The sequence below is a fragment of the Protopterus annectens genome, chromosome 1.part1 (genome assembly GCF_019279795.1).
Source record: "Protopterus annectens isolate FY-2018-M chromosome 1.part1, PAN1.0, whole genome shotgun sequence".
NCBI lineage: Eukaryota > Metazoa > Chordata > Ceratodontiformes > Protopteridae > Protopterus > Protopterus annectens.
Window position 1 is genome coordinate 256,929,363 of NC_056726.1, and position 24,916 is coordinate 256,954,278.

At 40.8% G+C, this 24,916-nt stretch overlaps 1 protein-coding gene across 1 annotated transcript in view; it reads right to left on the reverse strand.

The window, feature by feature from the left end:
• FAM184A (family with sequence similarity 184 member A) overlaps nucleotides 1-24,916 on the reverse strand; it is a 2,724,106-nt gene that overhangs the window by 2,697,908 nt on the left and 1,282 nt on the right. The gene's annotated exons all lie outside the window — the stretch shown is intronic.

Below are 24,916 nucleotides of genomic sequence, written 5' to 3' on the forward strand. Positions count from 1 at the left end.
ATGACTTTGTAATAGATCACTAGTGTATTCAACAATTTGACTGTAGACATATTTATTTACATTTTCTTGATTATGTTAGTTCCACCATGACAATGACCTCTTTTCAGGGGAGACCGGAGAGGGTATTCATACAGACAAGGGGAAATTTGGTCAAGGCATTGGGAAATTTTCCCTAATCTTTTCAACAAGTGTCACAGGATCTTTTACATCCACCTGAGCTACCACTAACACAGGCAGATGGTGCCTTAGTTTCATGTCTTATCCATAGGGCATAATATATATTAACCAAAGGGTACAAAAAGTCCACACAGACAAACCATTCAATAAAAATTGCAAGAAAAACCCAGCCAAGATAGAGTTTTCACTGTGTTGTGCCTTAAATCTCCTGAAACAGAATATACAAATGACCCCTTAAGTGTTTCAGAATGGGTTAGGGATAGCAGACATGAGAAAAGTGTTGCAGACGGCCGCCTAAACTCCATCCCTATACATTGTAGCACTAAACAGCCTTTGCCCAACAGTATTACTATACAGAAAAATTCTGTTTTTTTTTGGTTCCTTTTTTTACTTTAAGGGACCAGGAATAAGCATTTACCTTTTGTGGTAGGGACCAGGAAGAAGCATTTACCTTTTGTGGTAGTCTCTTTTCAGTGTTACTGATTTACAGTTAATGGTTAAGTTCAATGTTAATTTAAGATTAATCATGATGCCATATTTTGAGAGCACAATTACAAGTATTATACTCACATACACATATACGTGCATATATGTTACTTTATATATATATATATATATATATATATATATATATATATATATATATATATAGGTCTGTGTCCAAAGCTTGAGTTTTCAGAAACTTGAAAATTCATATTGTTGAGACAATATGATTGAGCTTCCGAAAACTCTAACTTAAAAAAAAAATCTACCTTTTTTCCTATGTTTCTCCAGGGGGACAAGCCCCCCTGCAACCCCATGAGGGGACTGCATGCTCCAAGCCCCCGGCATATTATACACACCAACTCCGAGATCACACTACAGTGGGGAAATGGTAATTTCCCCAATCCTCACTATACCACGATTTCCATTCAAAAGCTTTGAGTTTTCTGAAACTCGATCATATAGTCTCAACCATATCAATTTCGAGTTTTTGAAAACTCGAGCTTCTGATAGGGACCCATACCCACACACCTATTTTATACATACATACACACACACACACACACACACACACACACACACACACATTATACACACACACACATTAGACACACACACACATTAGACACACACACACATTAGACACACACACACACACACACATTAGACACACACACACACACATTAGACACACACACACACATTAGACACACACACACACACACACACACACACACACACACACACATTAGATATATACACACACACATTAGACACACACATTAGACACACACACATTAGACACACACATTAGACACACACACACACACACACACACACACGCATTAGACACACACACACACACACACACACACACACGCATTAGACACACACACACACACACACACACACACGCATTAGACACACACACACACACACACACACACACACACATTAGACACACACACACACAAAGAAACATATACATTATACAATGCCTACTATAAAACGTGCACGCTGATTGGCCAGCCCAACCAGCGTGCCCGTTGTAAATCCCTCAATATACTAACGGAAAAGGTCCGTCGCCGGACTTTTTCCGTTAATAAATGTCTTCGCTATGTTAAAAGAGTTTAACATAGCGACACAGATTTAAAAAAAGCAACGGCGATCTCTGTTGCTTTTTTTAAAGCTGCCTCGCTATGTTAAACTCCTTTAACATAGCGACACAGTGTGTAAAAAGCAACGGAGATCTTGCGATCTCCGTTGCTTTTTTAAACCTGTCACGCTATATTAAATGAGTTTAACATAGCGAGACAGCTTTAAAATAAGCAACGGAGATCTCCGTTGCTTATTTTAAAGCTGTCTCGCTATGTTAAACCCATTTAACATAGCGAAACAGTAAAAGCCACGGAGATCTTGCGTCTCCGTTGCTTTTGCCCACAGCTCTGATGTATTGCGAGGCATGCGCAGTACATCAGAACTGCTGAACACCAGACAGCTGCGGAAGGGCAGCAAAGAGATTATAATGCCATTATTTAAGAAAAGTAATTATTTCTTTTCTTAAATAATGTCATTATATAATATCTGACGCCTGGTGGTAATGCTGATTTACCCACGGTTGTCTTTCCACGCCAACCGTGGGTAAATCCAGCATTACCCACACCCAGGCGTGGGTTATTGCTATAGTAAACTCTCAGTTAACTGGAACTCGAGCAACCGGCACTTTCAAGCAACTGGCAAAAAAAATTGAAAAAATACAGTACAATTTCAATGTGTTGTACTTTCTGTTTTCCCCCCACAGAAACATACCTTATATTTTTAGAGTTTTAGAAAAGAAAGACAGGAATAAATTCCATCTCTCCCCCAACATGAGAACAAGTCAAGCCAAACAAATAGTATATTGTACACTATTAGTCAGGCTTATTTCTAACAGTAACTCTCAAGCAACAAGTAACTGCAGTTATCCTACATCTACCAGTCCCCATTGGTGCCAGTTAACTGAAAGTTTACTGTATATACATGCATACATATACACATGTGTATATATATGTGTGTGTGTGTGTGTGTGTGTGTGTGTGTGTGTGTGTGTGTGTGTGTGTGTGTGTAGAGATATATATATATACATCTATATATATATATATATATATATATATATATATATATACATATATATATATATATATATATATGTGTATATACGTATATATATATATATATTTATATATCTATCTATATATATATATATATATATATATATATATATATATATCTATAATGCCACGTTTTTGTGATATAAAAAAATGAGACCACAATAAATCATTTCAAAACTTTTTCAACCTTAAATATGACCTATAATCTATACAATTCAATTGAAAAACAAACAAATCTGTTAGGGGAAAAATATAAAAAATAAAAAAACGTACAATAAGCTGGTTGCATAAGTGTGCACACCTTTAAACTAATACTTTGTTGAAGCACCTTTTGATTTAATTACAGCATTCAGTCTTCTTGGGTAGGAGTCTATCAGCAAGGCACATCTTCACTTGGCAATATTTGCCCACTCTTCCTTGCAAAAGCGCTCCAAATCTGTCAAATTGCAGGGCACCTCTTTGTGCACAGCCCTCTTCAGGTCACCCCACAGCTTTTCTATTGGATTTAGGTCTGGGCTCTGGCTGAGCCATTACAAAACTTTAATGGTCTTCGGCTGAAGCCATTCTTTTGTTAATTTGGATGTATAACAAAGCAGATCCAAACCAAGAACAAAGTAAAATATCCAAAGGCTTGAAAGGAACGGAACAGTCCAACGTATCTTGAATCAAAATTGACTTTAATGAAGAACAAATAAAAAGTAGAACATTACATCAAGCGCTTTCGCCTGGAGTCATACCAGGCTTTATCAAGATAAACCATCATTAAAAATTCAGTGCTTAAGTACCTTCTAGTCCAAATCATGTGACTAGAACTCCAATTAATAAAATATGCTAATTAGCCATTGAAACTAGCAAACCACCAGGTTATGTTAGAGACTTAAAAAGTTGTTTTACAATGCTGTCAAAGTTAAAACAAATACATCAACATAACCAAACTACAAGCCAAACTTGTAATATCTTAAGGCAACATTAAAAACTTATAAAAAAATTAATATGTGCCTTGAGAACCATTCAAAAATTGTGATTAAGAATTACTGCCCATTACGCACAAAATAGGCAGTAGTTAAAAAATTGTTCGAAACAAAACATTCTCCATATTGTTAAAATAAACAACACTTCCAAGAAACAAACATCATAACTTAGCCCTCCTCATTTTTAAAACACTCATGATGCTAACATTGTCATTCAAACCAGGGGGTTTAGTTGCATTTAATTTAAGCTGCCACCACAATTCCTTGTATTCCAATCGGGCCTCCCACTCACCCCCTCTACTGTCCTGCAAGACCTGATCTAAAATGAAAAACTTAAAGTTGCATAGTGGGGCATGAACCAAGATGTTTATAAAAAACATTGTTTTCTTTCTTCTTAGAAACATTGTAGAGGTGCTCATATATCCTTCTTCTGAGTGTTCTCTCAGTTTTACCCATGTAAAAACTGGAGCACTGTGTGCAAAACCCCAAATAGACGACCCCTTTAGTACCACAGTTGTAAAAATGCTCAGCCTTAACTCTAAACCTCCTAGATGGAATGAATATAGAATTTTCATTAAGCACATAAGGACATTGTTTACATGAGCCACACTTATACGTGCCAAGTTTCGAACAACCCCTTGTGGAACCAAAACCAGATTCACCCTCAAAAAGGCCCTTAAGGTTCATGTCTCTTTTTCTAATAAAATGGGGGCGTTCCTTGATGAACTGTTTGAAATCGTCGTGATGTGTCAGTATAGGCCAATATTTTGTGATTAACTGCTCAACCTTCAATGAATCCCCAGAAAAGGTGTACACAAAGCTATTCTGGTGTTCAGTCTGTCTGGATGATTTAAGAAGGGGGTCACGAGTCACCCCACTACCTAAAAGAGGGCAATACACAGTCTCCCTGCCTGCAATTACCTCCCCAGCTAAATCATTAACTAAGTACGCTGGGTACCCCCTTTCATTGAAAAGTTGCTTCAAATAACCAGAAGTCTAAATCTCAAAATGCACGCACTCGAGGCCCTTCTCAGTATGGAGAACATCGATGTCTGTGCTGTAACTGAAACCTGGTTCAAGGCTCCTGAAAGCACCCCGGCACTATTAGGTTTTACCTCATATCATGCCCGCCCCAAAACCCGGACCACACCACAAAAGGAGGGGGTGTATCCATATTCATAAAGGATACTCATACCTCCAGGTTGGTGGCAACGCACGAAGCTTCGGAAACCATCCAGGTGCAACTAACCATAGGCAAAACTGCTCTACAAATTGTAGCATGCTACAGGCCACCCTCTCAAACTCAGGAACCCCACACAGCCTTCCTGAAGACACTGGAGGGTATAAATGTATCTCCAAACACCATCATATTGGGTGACTTCAACTACCCGAATATAGACTGGGAACATTACTCAAGCCCTAACTTTCTAGCCCAACGGTTCCTGGAGTTCATAAATTCAAATGCCATGGAACAGCTAGTCACTGTTCCCACGAGAGGAGAAAATATACTAGATCTCATTGTCACAAACATGGGGACAAAATGCTCCACACCGTAAGTATATCCCTCATTGGTGAGATCTGATCATAAACTAATCTCACTGGAAATCCACGTCCCGCCCCACCCCAAGCAAAAAAGACCATAGTGAAGAACTTCTCTAAAGCAAACTTCACACTACTCAAGACTGGTGTGGTATCCTTCAAGGCCCCTGAGCCAGAGGAAACCACAACCCAAGCTGCGGAAGCCCTTACAAATGCCTTCTATGAACACCTCCAGGACTGCATGGATCAGGCAATCCCAAATAAAACCAAGACTCTTTCCACAAAGGGCAAACGTCCAGTCTGGTGGACCCCAGCCATTAACAAACTTTACAATAAGAGGAGAAAGCTATCACATGATAGAACAAAATCCATTAAAGGGAAGTCACCCCTGATCATTATTAGTAAAAAAATACGAGCACTCATAAAATCAACTAAGGCCAATTTTGAGAGAAAAATTGCCATGGATTCAAAGGACAATCATAAGGCCTTTTTCAGCTATGTTAGGAACCTGGGAGGAAACTCCCAGATATGCTCAGAATTAGTCCAAAATGATACAAAAATCACTGAACCCACAGACATTGCCAACATACTGGCAGACAGGTTCAGTGCAAACTTCACCCCTCTCCCCTAAAGGAGAGATAACTATCCCAGCCGAGTGTAGCCTCCCGGACATCTCAAATGCGCAGGTGAAAGCTGCTCTCTCTAAAGCTAAAAACACAGCATCAATGGGACCAGATGGTGTCCCCGGCTGTGTGCTACACGAGCTAAATGAGGAATTAAACCCGCACATAAGGCAGCTGTTTAATCTCAGCCTTACCACAGGATACGTGCCCAAGGAGTGGCGTACGGCAACTGTGGTCCCACTCCACAAAGGTGGCGCCTCTACGGACCCTGGTAATTACCGCCCCATAAGCTTAACAAGTCTAGTCTGCAAAGCTATGGAGAGGATCATAATGGAGCTCATAAACAAAGATATAGGGGACTTGCAGACATTGGACCCGACCCACTTTGGCTTTGTCAAGGGAAGATCATGCCTTTTGAACTTGGTCGACTTCTTCGAAACAGTCACCAACGCCATTGATGAGGAAAGGCAGTCCATACAGCCTACCTTGACCTTGCAAAGGCTTCGACACAATACCCCACTCGGTATTGTAGAAAACTTACCAGCTTAAATGTAAACCCATATGTCACAAGATGGGTTGCAAACTGGCTTAAGGACAGAACCCACAGGGTTAGAGTTGCTGGCGCTGTGTTAGACTCCAAGCCGGTCACAAGTGGTGTCCCACAGGGCTCGGTCCTTGGCCCCCTATTGTTTGGCATCTACTTCTCAGAAGTACAGGCCAACATGGGAGGACTTTGGCTGACAAAGTTTGCAGACGACTGCAAACTGGGCGCCATAGTGGAAAGTGCATCGGACACGGATATCCTTCAGAAGGGACTCACGGAAACAGATAGCTGGTGCCAGAGCCATGGCCTGAAGTTAAACGCCAAAAATGTATAGTCATACCCTTCGGGAAAAACAAGGTAACCCCAAGCTACCATATAGGTGGCAATCCACTAAGCACAGAAGAGGTTATCAGGGACCTGGGGACCCAGGTTGACAGTGGCCTTTCTTTTGACACTCACATTGCTAAAGTGGTTAGAAAGACCTTCTACATTGCCCACCTGATCATGAAGGGATTCACATCCAGATCTAGTGAGGTCATTGTTCCCCTGTACTCTTCACTTATCAGACCAATGATCGAGTACAATGCCCCATTCGGGATGTATCTCACCCGACATCTGCAGCAATTGGAGAGACCCCAAAAGTTCCTCACCAAAAGGATAAAGGACTCCAAAATCTGTCATATGCTGCCAGATTGAAGAAACTCCAGCTCTATTCAGTCGCATACCGCCTGCTCAGAGGTGACATGTGCCTGACATACAAGGCCATGTCCAACCCGGAATTAATGGACATGCTCCACCTCAAAAATCCAAATCCACCAAAACCACTAGAGCAAGCGACTTAAACCTTAGCACGGATATAAATAGGACGTGCTGGAGGGATAGATTTATCACTCAGAGACTCCCTATGCTGTGGAATAAAATCCCGGTCCATGTGAGGCAGAGCACCTCGCTGACTCTGTTCAAGAGAAATCTAGACCTGTGGATGGGAGATCGTAGGTTTACCCCAGGAATCATCTCTGTGTCACTGCTGGACAGAGGCACAACAAACTAATAGGCACAGTATTTTTTCATATAAGGGGTGGCGTAAGCCACAATAATTTGGGCTAGGCTTATAAATGCCTTAGGGCAGATAGCCTAGTATAAATCTATGAACCTATGAACCTATAACTGACGTCATCAAGGAAAAACTCCAATGTACTACACATCCTAGAGGCACGTATGAATTGCCCTTTCGCAACTATTTAGCCAAACTGGAGGCTGAGCTCTCTCATCTCAAAACTGGTGTAACCAGTCAGGAGGAGAAGGTAACCTCACACAACACAATTCCAGTATCACATAGTCCCACCACATCAACGAACCAAACACATAAATACACAAAAACATACTGGGAGGCTCTAAATAAAAATCTACCTAAGCAACAGAGACCTCCAAAGCAGACATCCAAGCAAACGCTACCTCAAAACAAAACACGCACAACACATAGCCCACAAAGTCAGTGTGCCAAGCAGCCACAGCCCTTAAGGCTGAATAACACACCTGATACTCTTGTAATAGGTGACTCTATTGTCAGACACACTGACGTCCCGCTCACCAGGCTGAATAAAGAGAAGGTCACGGTGAGCTGCCTGTCAGGTGCTAGGATCCGCCACATAACGCAAGCACTCAGGTCACTCCAAAGCAAATACAAATATGACTCGGTCATTGTACATGCTGGTGTGAATGACCTGAGATGTACCTCCCTGGACTACATGAAAAGAGACATAGAGGAGCTCTCTGATCATGTAGCCCAGGCTGGTATGACCCTGACCTTAAGCAGCATCTTACCCTCACCTAGAATGATGCCACAGTACAAAGACAAAATGATCGATTTTAACAATTGGCTAAAATTTTGGTGTCATTCAAAGGGGATCCAGTGTCTGTCAGCCTGGGATGACATGCTCGACAAGCCACGTTGCTTCGCTAGGGAAGGCTTGCACCTGTCACCACTGGGCTTTCGGATATTGGCAAAGGCTCTTGCCACCCCCATAGGGCCTTTTTTAGGCAAGGCTCAAAAGTCAAACCCACCCCCATAGACAGCACAAGGAACAAGAAACTAAGGGTAATGCTGCTTAACGCCAGAAGTCTTAACCTCAAGATGCACGCACTCGAAGCTCTCCTCAGTATGGAGAACATCGATATCTGTGCAGTGACAGAAACCTGGTTCAAGGCTCCAGAGAGCACCCCAGCACTACCAGGCTATACCTCATATCATGCTTTTCGCCCCCAAAACCCGGACCGAACCACAAAAGGAGGGGGAGTTTCCATATTTATCAAGGATATCCACACCTCCAGGTTAGTGGCATTGCACGAAGTATCGGAGACCATCCATGTGCAACTAATAGTGGGCAAGACTGCTTTTCAGTTTATATCATCCTACAGACCACCCTCTCAAAGTCAGGAATCCCACTCGGCTTTCCTGAAAACATTGGAGAGCATTAAGATCTCTCCGAACACCATTATATTGGGTGACTTCAACTACCCAAACATTGACTGGGAGCACTACTCAAGCCCCAGCACCTTAGCCCAAAGGTTCCTGGAAATTATAAACTCAAATGCTATGGAACAACTAGTCACCACTCCCACAAGATGAGACAACATACTAGACCTGATCATTACCAACATGGGGACTCTATGCTCCACACCAGAAGTATATCCCTCATTGGTAAGATCAGACCATAAATTAATTTCACTGGATATCCACATCCCGACCCCACCCCCAGCACAGAAAACCACAGTGAAAAACTTCTCAAAAGCGAACTTCTCACTTCTCAAAACCGAAGTGGAATCCTTCAAGGCCCCAGGGCCAGTGGAAACTACGGCCCAAACTGCAGAATCCTAAATAAACGCATTCTACGGACATCTCCAGGAATGCATGGATCATGCTATCCCAAACAAAACCAAGACCCAATCATCCAAAGGCAGGCGTCCAGTCTGGTGGACTCCTGCCATAAATAAACTGTTCAACAGAAGGAGGAAGCTACTACATGATAGAGCAAAATCCCTAATAGGGAAGGCATCTCTGATCAGTACTAGCAAAAAATTATGATCCCTCATAAAATCCTCCAAGGCCAGCTTCAAGAGAAAAATTGCACAGGGCACCAAAGACAATCATAAGGCTTTTTTCAGTTATGTTAGGAACCTGGGATGCAACTCCCAGACTTGTTCTGAGTTGATTCTAAACGACAAAAAATACACTGAACCCACAGACATCGCCAATATCCTGGCAGACAGGTTCAGTGCAAACTTCTCCACCCCCCCCAAAAGAGCAAGTATCTATCCCGGCAAAGGGCTGCCTCCCAAACATCTCTGATGCTCAGGTGAAGGCTGCCCTCTCCAAAGCAAAAAACACTGCTTCCATGGGACCAGATGGCGTCCCAGTTTGCGTCCTACATGAACTCCAAGAGGAACTAATCCCTCAAATAAAACAGCTATACAATCTCAGCCTCACTACAGGATATGTGCCCACAGAATGGCGCACAGCAACAGTGGTCCCACTCCACAAAGGTGGAGCCTCTACGGACCCTGGAAACTATTGCCCCATAAGCCTGACTAGCTTAGTCTGCAAGGCTATGGAGAGGATCATCATGGAGCTCATAAACAAAGACATTGGGGACCTACAGACACTAGATCCTACCCAGTTTGGCTTTGTCAAGGGCAGATCCTGCCTTTTGAACCTGGTTGACTTCTTCGAAACAGTCACCAAAGCCATAGATGAAGGGAAGGTAGTCCACACAGCCTATCCTGACCTTGCAAAGGCATTTGACACAATACCCCACTCGGGCATCATAGAAAAGCTATCCAGCTTAAATATAAACCCCTATGTCACAAGATGGGTCGCAAACTGGCTCAAAGACAGAACCCACAGAGTGAGAGATGCTGGAGCCATGTCAGACTTGAAACCGGTCACAAGTGGCGTCCCACAGGGTTCTGTCCTGGGACCACTCTTGTTCGGTATATACTTTTCCGAGGTACAGGCAAACGTGGGAGGACTATGGCTCACCAAGTTTGCAGACGACTGCAAACTGGGCGCCATAATCGACTCTCCAGCTGATGCAAACATCCTTCAAAAAGGTCTCACAGAGACAGATAACTGGTGCCAGCACCATGGTTTAAAGCTAAATGCCAAAAAATGTATAGTCATACCCTTTGGCAAAAACAATGTGCCCACAAATTACCACATAGGCAGAAACCCATTAAGTACAGAGAAAGTTATTAGGGACCTGGGGACCCAAGTTGATAGCAATCTCTCCTTTGAAAACCACATTGCCAAAGTGGTTAGAAAGACCTTCTACATAGCCCACCTCATCACGAAGGGTTTCACATCTAGATCAAGAGAGGTAATCGTGCCCCTTTATTCATCCCTCATCAGGCCCATCATAGAATACAATGCCCCTTTTGGGATGTACCTTACCTGACACCTGCAGCAATTAGAAAGACCCCAAAAGTATCTCACCAAGAGGATCAAGGGTCTCAAACAGATGCCATATGCTTCTCGGTTAAAAAAACTCCAGCTCTACTCAGTTGCATACTACCTACTTCGAGGCGATCGATGCCTGACATACAAAGCTATGTCAAATCCAGAATTAATGGACATGCTCCACATCAGTAAATCTAAATCCCTTAGAGCCACACGCTCGAGGGACTTGAACCTCAGCACAGAAATAAATAGAACTTGCTGAAGGGACAGGTTCATAACCCAGAGGCTCCCTTCGCTCTGGAATAGAATTCCAGTTCATGTGAGGCAGAGCACCTCACTGAATCTCTTCAAGAAGAATCTCGATAGGTGGATGGGGGATCGTAGGTTTGTGCCAGGGATTACTCCCGTGTCACTATTAGACAGAGGCACAGTAAACTAAACCTTAAAAAGGGCACAGTATACTCAAATCAAGGGGTGGTGTAAGCCATGCAGAATCGGGCTAGGCTTATAATTCCCCCAGGGCAGATAGCCTAGTATGAACCTATGAACCTTTCTTCTGGTGAAAGGGGTGACCACTATTGAAGTGCAAATAAGAGTTAGAGAAAGAGCTTTTCCTATATACTTTAGATTGAAAGGTACAATTAATAACATCCTTAAAAAGAGCAACATCAAGATAATTCAAATAATCACTGTTAACACTGTGAGTGAATGCTAAAAAGGGAGTAGTAGAGTTAATGTAGCCCATAAATTCCAAAAACTGGTCCAAGGTGCCATCCCATAAAAGGCAGATGTCATCAAGGTATCTTTGATAATGGGTAATATTGGCATAGCTAAAAAAATTTTTACAAACCAGATTTACTGATGGTAACTATTGATATAGTTGATCTATTTCCTAGTATTCCTAGTATTCCTAGTATTCCTCATGACGTGGGCTTATGGTTTAATGACACTCTAACTTCTGAATCTAGTCTAGGGGCTAACATGATTGGATTATTAGTTGAGTTCATGGAAACTGTCCTGGACAATAATTTTATTTATTTTAAGGGAGATTTCTACAAACAAAAGAAGGGTGTAGCAATGGGCACGGCTTGTGCTTCTAGCTATGCCAATATTGTACTACACCACTGGGAAAGCAAATTCATCTTTTCTACAAATTGGGCTCAACATATTATCCACTATCAAAGATACCTTGATGACATCTGCCTTTTATGGGATGGCACCTTGGACCAGTTTTTGGAATTCATGGGCTACATTAACTCTACTACTCCCTTTTTAGCATTCACTCACAGTGTTAACAGTGATTATTTGAATTATCTTGATGTTGCTCTTTTTAAGGATGTTATTAATTGTACCTTTCAATCTAAAGTATATAGGAAAAGCTCTTTCTCTAACTCTTATTTGCACTTCAATAGTGGTCACCCCTTTCACCAGAAGAAAGGGATAGTGAAAGGGCAATTCATATGTGCCTCTAGGATGTGTAGTACATTGGAGTTTTTCCTTGATGAGGTCAGTTATTTGAAGCAACTTTTCAATGAAAGGGGGTACCCAGCATACTTAGTTAATGATTTAGCTGGGGAGGTAATTGCAGGCAGGAAGTTTGGTTATGTTATCCAAAGCCTTTGGATATTTTACCTTGTTCTTAATTTGGATGTATGCTTCAGGTCATTGTCATGTTGAAAGGTGAAATGCCTTTTCATCTTAAGCTTTCTAGCAGACGTCTGAAGATTTTGGACCAAAAGTGACTGGTATTTGGAACTATTCATAACTCCCTCCACCTAGAATAAAGCTCTAGTTCCAACTAAAGAAAAGCAACCCCAAAGCATGATAATGCCACCACCATGCTTCACCGTGGGGATGGTGTTCTTTTGGTGATGCATAGTGATGTTTTTGCGCCAAATGTACCTTTTGGAACTGTAGCCAAAAAGTTCAACCTTGGTCTCATCACACTACAACATAATTTCCCACATGCTTTTGGGAGACTTGATTTACTGTTTTGCAAATTTTAGCTTGGCCTGGATGTTTTTCTATGTATGAAAAGGCTTCCGTCTTGCAGCCCTACCCCATAGCCCAGACAAATGAAGACTATGGGAGATTGTTGTCACATGTATTACACAACCAGTACTTGCCACAAATTCCTGCAGCTCCTTCAGTGTTGTTGTAGGTCTCTTGGCAGCTTCCCTGACCAGTTTTCGTCTGTTTTTTTCATCAATTTTGGAGGGATATCCAGTTCATTGCAATGTCACTGTTGCCCTTTATTTTCTCCACTTTTGATGACTGTCTTCACTTTGTTCCATGGTATATCCAATGCTGTGGAAATTTTTTTGTACCCTTCTCGTGACTGATACCTTTCAACAATGAGATCCCTTTGATGCTTTGTAAGCTCTCTGCAAACCATGGCTTTTGCTGTAGTAGGCAACTGAGTAAATGTCAGAAAAAACTACTAGGACAGCTGAACTTTATTTGGAGTTCACCAGAGTCTCTTTAATTGATGGCAGGTGTGTAACCAAGAAGACTGAATGCTGTAATTATATCAAAAGGTGCTTCAACAAAGTATTAGTTTAAGGGTGTGCACACTTAAGCAACCAGCTTATTGTACATTTTTTATTTTTTATATTTTCCCCTAACAGATTTGTTTTTCAATTGAATTGTACAGGTTATAGGTCATATTAAAGGTGGGAAAAGTTTTTAAATGATGTATTGTGATCTCATTTTTATATCACAAAAACCTGGCATTTTAACAGGGGTGTGTACATTTTTTTATATCCACTGCTACACACACACACACACATATATATAAATATACATAAATATATATATATATATATATATATATATATATATATATAAATATATATATAAATATATATATATATATATGGATCTAGGACATTTGATCGAAAGATCAAATGTCCGAATCCGTAGCCACCGAACACACTTTAATGAAAGCGCTTTCATCGAAAAAGCACTTTCGTTAAAGCGTGCTAATAAAAAAAAAAAAAAAACACTACATTTACCCCCTACCTTAATATTCTCCCTCAGAGACCACACTACAGTGGGGAAAAAGGAACTTCCCTTATCTGCACCGTAGTACAGCCTCGACAACAGGCATACTTACGTGAAAGTGCTTCTTTGGTGAAAAGCACTTTCACACAAGTATGCTTGCCCTAAATGGATTTGGACGTTTGATCTTTCGATCAAGCGTCCTAGATCCATATATACATACACACACACACACACACACACACACACACTTTGCACACATACGTGTGTGTAAATGCATAAATGTGTGTGTGTGTGTGTGTGTGTGTGTGTGTGTGTGTGTGTGTGTGTGTGTGTGTGTGTATAATCTGAAAAGTACAATTTTGCCAAATGGAACATTTCATTATTTTTTTAAAAGGGGAAATGTTACCCCATTTCATTAATTTCAGTGACCTTGAAGGAGGTTCTATAAAGTAAGGAGGGTTTTGGAAAATGTGTTCTCCTCACTGAAGGTTTGAAAGACACAGACATTCTACCCTATCTCTTCAAACCAAACCTGCGTGTCCTGATATTTTTGATTAAGTGTTGCTTAACTGTATACGTATGTAAATATGTATACATACATATGCATGTGTGTATGTATATACACACACACACACACACACACACACACACACACACACACACACAATTTCTAGCTACAGTGAAAATGCACATGTTGTAAAACCAAACAGAAATAGTATCCCTGCATTTTAAAGTTGTATGGAATAAATATTAACTACTGAACCACTGTGCTGCTAATACCCACATGTTCTTCACATCTTCACAGAGGCTCTCAATAAAAATCTACCCAAACAGCAGAGACCTCCAAGGCAGAAATGCACTCGACCACTACAACACAACAATAATCATGAGACACATAACTTTCCTAAACTGTGTGCCACTCAAAGTCCCTTAGGCAAAATAGCATGCCCAACACACTAGTCACAGGTGACTAGATAGTGAGGCACACTGATGTCCCACTAAGTAAAAGTCAGCTGCCTATCAGGTGCCAGGATCCGCCACATAATGCACGCCCTCAGGTCCCTCAACAACAGATAGAAATATGACTCTGTCATTGTACATGTGGGTGTGAATGACCCGAGACGTACCTCCCTAGACTACATGAAAATATACATGGAGAAGCTCTCAGATTATGCAGCCCAGATATGACCCTAGCCCTGAGCAGCATCCTACCATCACCCAGAATGATACCACAGTACAAGCAGAAAATGACTGATTTCAACAACTGGCTAAGTTTCTGGTGTCATTCTAAGGGGATCCAGTATCTGTCTGCCTGGGATAACATGATTGACAAACCTCAATGCTTTGCCAGAAATGACCTGCATCTGTCACTCCTGGGCTTCCGGATACTGGCCAAGGTTTTTGCCACCCCTATAGTGCCTTTTATAGGAGGTGCTCCAAAGACCAAATTACCACAGTGACAGTTACAAACAAATGTAATCTGAGGGTCATGCTGTTCTATGCTAGAAGTCTAAATCTCAAAATGCACTCACTCAAAGCACTCCTTAAAATGGAGAACATCGACATTTGTGCTGTAAGAGACCTGGTTCAAAGCAGCAGAAAGCACCCCTGCACAACCAGGCGATAACTCGTTCCACACCTTTCGGCCCCAGAACTTGGTCCGAAGCTCCAAAGGCAGTGGTGTTTCCATATTCATAAAGGATGTGCACAACTCCAGACTGGTAGCCCAACATAATGCATCATATGCACCAAAGCCGTTGACAAGGGTAAGGTGGTTCACACAGCCTATCTAGATCTTGCCAAGGCTTTCAACACCATCCACCACTCTGGAATTATACATAAACTCACTAAACTAGGTATAAATCCCTGTGTCACAAGATGGGTGGCCAACTGGCTCACTGACAGAACCCACACTGTAAAAGTAGCAGACTCCAAATCCGACTTCAGACCAGTGACAAGTGGAGTACCACAGGGCTCAGTCCTGGGTCCTCTCCTGTTTGGTATCTACTTCTCTGATGTACAGTCTAACACAGAAGGTCTTTGGCTAATGAAGTTCACAGATGACTGCAAACTAGGAGCCATAATCGAAACTCCTAACGATGTGGACATCCTACAAAAGGGCCTCACTGAGACAAATGCCTGATGTCAAAGCCATGGTCTCAAGCTCAATGCCAGAAAGTGCATTGTCATCCCCTTTGGTAAAAACTCTGTACCCATGAACTACAACACAGGCGGTAGTATACTTAACACCGAAATTGTGATAAGAGACCTTGGCACACAGGTGGACAGTAGTCTTTCCTTTGATAATCACATCACCACAGTAGTCAGGAAATCCTTCTACGTGGCACACCTCATCACAAAAGGTTCCTCATCCAGAAAAAAGGAGGCCATTGTTCCCCTCTACTCACCACTCATTAGACCCATTATAGAGTACAACGCCCCTTTTGGCATGTATCTCACAAGACATCTACAACAACTGGAAAGGCCGCAGAAACACTTCACAAAGAGGATTACCGGACTCAAACAGATGCCCTACACAGACCGTCTCAAAAAACTCCAGCTTTACTCAGTCGCATATCGCCTACTTAAAGGTAATCTCTGCCTAACATACAAAGCTATGTCAAACTCAAAGCTGTTGGACATGCTCCACTTAAAGAAATTCCCATCCCTCCGAGCTACATGCTCTAGGGACCTAACCCTTGTCACCACAATAAACAGAACATGCCGGAGGGATAGATTCCTGTCCCAGGGACTTTCCATACTCTGGAATAAACCACCTATCTATATCAAACAAAGCTCCACATTAGCACTCTTCAAGAAAAATCTTGATGATTGGATGGGAAATAGGAAATTCACCCTGGGGAATCACCACTGTGGCTCTGATCGACAGTGGCACAGGAAAATAATTTTCTTGGGTGACAATAGCCAGGGTACCTTTTTGGCTGGGCTTGTATAGGCCCCAGGGCCGATAGCCTAGTACCTACCTATGAACCTACGAGATATTTCAGGTGCAGGTAACATTGGGTAAGACAGTGATTCAGGTCGCAGCCTGCTATAAGTCCCCAACCATGTCCCAAGACTCACACTCCACATTCCTAAGCACCTTGGAGAATATTAGGGTCTAATCTAACACTCTCATACTGGGCAACTTCAACTACCCCTCCATTAACTGGGAAAACTACTCATGTACCAATACACTTGCCCAACGTTTCCTGGAATTCATTAATTCCGATGTCCTGGACCAGCTCATTTTTACCCCCACTAGGAGGTAGCAACATCCTTGACCTGGTCATTATTAACATGGGCAACAGTTGCTCTACACCAATAGTCAACTCCTCCCTGGTTAGATCTGACCACAAACTAAATCACGTTGGAAATCCACATCCCTCCCACTGCACCCGCACAGGTAACCATCATTAAAAACTTCTCCAAAGCTAACTTTGGGCTCCTAAAAACAGAGGTGGCTAACTTCACGGCACCCATGCAAATGGAGAATAGTTGCATGACCGCTGAATCATACACCAATGCACTGTATGAACATGTACACAAATACAAGGATCTTGCCATACCCAATAGAACCAAGACGCTCTCCCCCAAAAAAAGCAAGCCAATCTGGTGGTCCCCTGCCATAAACAACTCTATAACAAAAGGAGGAAACTGATGTGAAATAAGGCAAAGTCCCAAGACTGGAAAAATTCCCTTATCAGCCTCAACAAAAAGTTGAGATCCCTTATCAAATCCCCTAAAGCTAGCTATGAAAACAGAATTGCAGCAGATAGTAAAAGACAACCACAAGGCCTTGTATAGTTATGTAAAGAATCTCCACAGCAGTACCCAGATTTGCTCTGAGCTACTGCACAGTGGTACCTTCTATACAGAGCCAAAATATATTGCCAATATGCTGGCTGACAGATTTAGTGCCAACTTTACCCCTTCTCCCCAAAGGAGCAATCACAATACCAGTAGACTGCCAGGCACCCAGTATTATTGCTGCACAGCACTGTTCAAGGCCAAGAATACAGCTTCTATGGGACCTGACAATATCCCTGGCTGTGTTCTGCATGAACTACAGAGTGAATTGGCACCTCACCTGTATGCCCTGTTCAATCACAGCCTCACCTCAGGCTTTGTCCCTACTGAATGGTGCAGTGCTACAGTCATCCCTCTCCACAAAGGAGGAGTGACTATAGACCCTGAACTATTGCCCCACTAGCCTGACTAGTCTGACATGCAAAGCTATGGAACACATCATCATGGACCTAATCAACAAGGATATAGGGAATCTCCAAACTCTGGATCCCACACAGTTTGGTTTTGTGAAGGGTAGAGCATGCCTGCTCACCCTGGTCGACTTCTTTGAGTCAGTCACCAGAGCTGTGGATGAAAGCAAGGTGGTTCATACAGCCTACTTTGATCTGGCCAAGGCCTTTGATACCATCCCCACTCAGGAATCATAGAAAAACTCACTAAGCTAGGCATCAATCCCTATATCACTAGGTGGGTTGCAAACTGGCTCACAGAACCCAGAGTGTGAAAGTAGCTGACTCCAAGTCAGACTGCCAACCAGTCATGAGTGGAGTCCCACAGGGTTCGGTCCTGGATCCTCTCCTGTTTGGTATCTACTTCTCTGAAGTCCGGGCCAACACAAAGGGACTCTGACTGACAAAATTCGCAGACGATTGTAAGTTGGGAGCATTATTAACTCCCCATGTGATCTTGACATCCTACAGAAAGGCCTCACTGAGACCAATGACTGGTGTCAGAACCATGGCCTTAAGCTCAATGCCAAAAAAAGTGCCGTCATCCCCTTTAGGAAAAACCCGGCTCCCATGAATTACCACATCAATGGTAGTCCACTGAACACAGAAGGTATTATAAGAGATCTGATAGCAACCTCTCTTTTGACCACCACAACGCCTCTGTGGTCAGAAAGTCCTTCTATGTGGCAGATCACATTCCTAAGGGTTTTCATCCTCGAAGAAAGAGGTCGTTGTCTCTCTCTACTCTTCCCTCATTAGGCCAATCATCGAGTACAACGCCCCCATTTCGCATGTACCTCACTAGACACCTACAACAAATGGAGAGGCCACAAAACTACCTCGCAAAGAGGATCGATCCTAAGCCTTAAACACTTCTCCTATATGGACAGACTCAAAAAACTCCAACTATTATCTGTCTCATATCGCCTACTTAGAGGCAATCTCGGCTTGACTTACAAAGCCATGTCTGACCCAGCTCTGTTAGAAATGTTACATCTAAAGAAATCCCAATCCCTCTGCACCACACGCTCCAGAGACCTCAACCTCATTACTACAATCAACAGAACATGCTGGAGGGACCGGTTCATAACCCAGAGATTGCCCATGCTATGGAACAGACTTCCCATACATGTCAAGCAGAGCACCTCACTGGCCCTCTTCAAGAGAAATCTTAATGAGTGGATGGGAAATAGAAAATTCACCCCAGGGATCACTCCAGTGGCTCTACTCGACAGAGGCATTGGGAAATGAGCTTGGGTGGCATGATGTCAGGGTTATCCTATAGGCTAGGCTTGTAAAGGCTCCAGGGCCATTAGCCTAGTAACCACCTATGAACCCATGTTCTTGTCAGCTACAGAGAAAGGTCTTATCCAGTTCGACAAGACAATATTCTTAAATTGCCTATATGAAGCAGGATGCACTTATTTTACTAATTTAACCACTTGCCATCCATAGTTATCATAGTCTTTCACACTGAATAAGTGTGTTATACTTTTGTGTGCTTTACTCATTGTGTTAAACAAGCTGATTATCAAGCTGTACTTACAAAAAAATCGGGTACCAACCCTTCCAACTGCTGAAATTCCATGATTCTCTGAGCATTTTACATACAATGCAGTGCTTTACAACCACAGCTCTTGCCAACAGCAAAACATAAAACACTGTGTAGCCTTCAGAATTTTACATTTTTCATCCACAGTATCTAGCAAATGCAGTTCTTATCAATTGCAACAAAACGAAACAGTCACATGTTCCTCAGCATCTCTGAAAATGACGAATGACATCTCCAAAATATAAGACTTTAATGGCCAATTGTCACTTTTAGATACTTGATGTTTTATGTGTCTGGGCTTCAGTTTTATTTAACCATTGACCAGTTTACTTATTTCTTTTATTTTTAAAACTTGTTAGTTTCATCTTCTGGTTCTAGTTAAATCTTAACTTAATAAGAAAGAATCATTAAAATGCATCTAGGAGTTGAAGACATTCTTTTCCTAGGAAAAATGCTTTGATTTGTACTTATCCCTCATTTAGAATATGTATTACTAATGACAGCCCTAAATTCAGGACAACATGCATCATATCTTCAAACAGCAGGGAATAAAATATTCAGATCCATATTATTTACCCACATAAGCAACACCATTTTACCCTAACATCCATAGCCAACTGCAAGTTAGTTACTGCATGAGACTATTTAGCTTTCAACATATCAGTCTTCAAAGTTCTAAATAATAGATACTGCCCCCCCCCAGCCAATGCACTGAAAAGAAAACCATTTGATTACACTTTATGGAATTAAAATATACTCCTTCAGCTTAGCCCTCCATTTAATCTTACAAAAGGCGAAATATCATTCATCAAAATTTTATCTGTCCCCGGAGCAGCTTGTCACAGCACAGATGAAACATTTCCAAGTACTTCTTTAGGATGAAACCTGTATTTCACTTAACAGAAACCTGTAAACATCAATAAAGAGACTCATCACCAGTGGTGTACACCATGACTCCGTTTTGGAACTACTTCTATTTGGCATCTACTTCTCTAGTGGCAAATCTGATATAAAAATCCTCTGGCTAACCAAGTTCAGAGATGATTGTAAACCTGGAGCCATCATCAACCTCCCTGAAGATATTTGGATCTTCTAATAGGGCCTAACTCACACACCGTCATGAAGTTAGGATCAAAAGAAGCCAGAAATGTATTATCATGCAGAACGGGAAGCAGGAACTCTCACATACATATCACAATGCCCTCTTAAAATAGAAACTGTTGTTAAAGACTTGGGCACCTTCCCAACTAACTACAGCACACAGACTCATTCATCATCCAGAAAAATGCCCTGCACTACATAACTTACTACTGACCTAGTGTCCAGCAAGAGACCTCTGCTGTAGTAACAAATTCTTATTACTTACAAGTAAGTCAAATAATGTTATAGGAGACTCGTTCTATTCCCAATACATTGCTAAACTCTGGAATACTATCCCCAAACAAGTAAGAGTCTCCGACAAACTCAGAAGTTTTAAACCACTAATAAAACATCTTATGCAATTCCATGTCCTCCACATGCTCATCACAAGGTTGATACTGTGTTCATTGTACGATACTCTCCACAAATATTCTCCTTAAACAGATTACAATCAACCTCTCACTGAAATGATAAAACATTTTTATATATAACTGCTGCCTGTACAATCCACTAAGTTGTACGTGGGCTTTCTCTTTAGTAACTTCCACCTCTATAAAAATTTTACAATGTATATACATGTTAACTACTTCTTGCATATAAATGTAAATAGAAATGTAACTACTCTGTGTTTAACTGGACCTTAGTATAATGCAATGTAAGCAGCTGGAGCTTTTCTCTACAGGCCTCTGCTAAAAATGGGTATTACTCAGTCAGACTTTCCTGGTAAATAAAGACAAATAAATAATAATAACAACAATAACAACAACAACCCTTTGCAGATAACAAACTCTCCTCTGACCACAACATAGATGTCTTTCCTAAAACAGTGGCTATGTCAATTATCATTAATTAAATGTAATTAATTAATTAATTATCATTAAATCAATGTCATCTGGAGCTTTTCTCCACGGACCTCTGCTGAAAATGGGTACCGCATGATCCAGTCAGACTTTCCCGTAAAACAAACACCAAGTAAATAAATAAATTAGCTGATTACTAAAACCATCACCTCTTAATGTATAAAGTTCATCACTCCCATCTACTTGTCCATGATTAAGCCCATACTAGAATGCAATGTGCCTTTGATATGTATCTGTCCAAACATCTAACCCAATCTGAAAAAAACAGGTTCCTCACCAAAATAAATCTTTTGTATGAGCCCACTGTGTTACCCAGAGTATCTAAATGTCTCATCTCTGTTCTCCGTTTCATACAGACTCCTGCAGGGTGATGCATGCTTCTTCAACAAAGCTGTAAATGACCCAGTCTTGGTTGATCTATTACATATCCATAAAACTGGTAGTAACACAGAAATATAAAATCAAGAGGCCAAAATGTATATGACAGTACTTGCTGGTGTGGTTAATACATTTCCCAAAAAAAAAAAATCCCTCAATTTTGGAACAAATTCCATCCTCCTTTCTATAAAACAAAACATATCCCTCACTATCTTTAAATTTAACTTAGAGAAATGGAAGATAAATACAAACTTGTCAGAGACCTAGGCCCCCCTACCCTTAATGGCAGAAAAAGTAATGAATTGAATCTATCAGTGGGACTGCATTGGCTAAGATTCAAAAGGCTAAACTGGTCTATCACCCAGTAGCAACCTATGACCCTATAAATTTGTTTAGGCTAAAGGTGTGCAACTTGGCCATATTTAGTTTATATTTCTACATCAAATGCTACACTGACAGAACAGTTTGCATTACGAACACAAAAAGAATATAGATATGATGAAAAAATTATAAACCAATTAATCTGAACATATAATGGCTATATTAATTCCCTGGAAATGTAGTGTGATGCTGCAGTGCATACAATATTTCAACAAGTATATCAACATGTTACAGTTGAGTCTCATGTGTTTTATAATGAAAAGCATAACTAATATTACTGTTGGCATGTGACTACAGCTTGGCCAAGGTCATGACTGAAAAGGGTCTTGAGACCAGTTCACCCACATAACTGTAATGAATTAATGAATGAATAGATGAACAAATGAGTCTTCAGAGTTAGAAAATAATACACAATCATCCAGGTCTACCTGATTTCAATTTTAACTTGATCAAATACATGAACTGCTTTATATGCAGTTGAAGTGTTATTTTGGTGCATCTGAATGGGGAATGTTAATTAATGACAGATAAAGGTAACACAGCCAATGAGTGAAATGAAATAAAGCAAAAAGCAAATTTAATAAAACATTCTAATGACAGTTCTATTTTCCTCACAGTCCTTGTACCATGAAAAAAGAGCTTGATTATTTCACCATCCGATATGAATTAAAAGTAAATGTTCAAAACATTGGTATTAGTAGCTTGTGTTACAACACTAGAAAAAGAATCCCAACTAATATTTACAGTCACAACACAACAGGAATTCAGAAATAAGACAATATACTATTCACCAAGGTAAAATGGTCCCACTTGTAAAAACACAAACAAGTGAAACACATACATGCAATACCTGTAAAGTGGGTAACTACGCACAAATTCATTTTGGTACTCTGCTCCAATTAGCATCTGATCCTCTTTCTGAAATTGTCTAAAATAAAACCAGATTTAAGGGGCTGTTTAGAAAAAATGTATACTGATCAGATCATCAGGACTCATTCTGAACTAAGACTGCAATGCGTAATAGATGCAGTTCTTTTACCAGATAAGTTTCTAATTAATAATAAACAGAAGTCAGCTCCCACACCTCAAAATCCACCCTAACCTCTAAAAAGCATAATGTTGACTACAGTCACTTAATACCCTAACAACCTGGAATCACAGCTGTAAATCTCAACAAATTAACTATGATGCAAATTAATAAGTTGTCACTATGAAAACAAACTTCTGAATGATTTCATATTATTAATATATTGGATTTCTCATCTTCACATCAAAGCAGACTACAAAATAAAGGCTGGAAGCTCTTGATTATTTGGTTCTGCATCTTGTGCAGCATTGTCCATGCTTATTAGTTTTAGGTGTACACTGGACAGCAGAGTCATCCAAACCCACACACTGCAAACCAACAACTTAGTCTTAAATAAAAATGTGTTAACATAGGAAAGAAAATGCGATATACTCTCTGAATTAATAATAAAGACTGAAACCTGGATAAATCACGAGCCAGGTCTACTGAAAAATAATTATAAAATAACTTTTATATCTCTTACTTCAGAAAAATGTGCAAACAAAATGGCCACACACACTGAATGAAACACCTTAGTTACTTAAACAGCTAAAATGTAGCAGCAACAAGTCGCAAATGGTCAGAAACCAAAACATTCTGACACACCAGTTAATAACAAACCACAACAAACTAAGCGAAAACACCAAAGCCCCATTAGAAAACACAAATGGCAGAGTGAGCAGGAAGGGACCTAAAACACAAGCACAATAATATAGCATGCACACCAAAATAAAGAAAGCCGTTATAAAACAAGACATCGTTCATATATTATCCCGTTTTTTACTATTTAATAACATGTTATAGTATTTCCATAACAAATATGAAATTTACACCACGAATTAATGAGGCTGCTAGTCTCAACAAGCAGATACAATTAAATTTAGTTAAATAAATCTCATGATTATCACAAAAAGTGAAAATGTTTCACATACTCAACATGGAATATGGATATGCGTCGGCAGGCAAGAATATATATTTGTCCTGCGTTTCTATTAATCTTTTCAAATTTGGAAATGCATTTTCCATAATCATATTGCCTGTCTTGACTCTTATTTTTATTATTTTCATGCGCATATCAGTACTCCGTGGACCGTTTATTTGTACCCTTATCATGTGTGGCGTTCGAAAAGGAAGAGACAACAAAAATGGTCTTTTAAGATAATAAACTGTAGAAGAACTGCAGTGCGTAGATTTGGGTTTGAATTCATCCCGTTTAGCATACTTTGTAACTCTACCGCAAGTGACCTAAAACAAGCTCCCCTGTCACCCAAGAAAAACATATTCCTCCCCACACCCGAAGGGTCATGCCAGTTAGTAAAAATACAACAACCTAA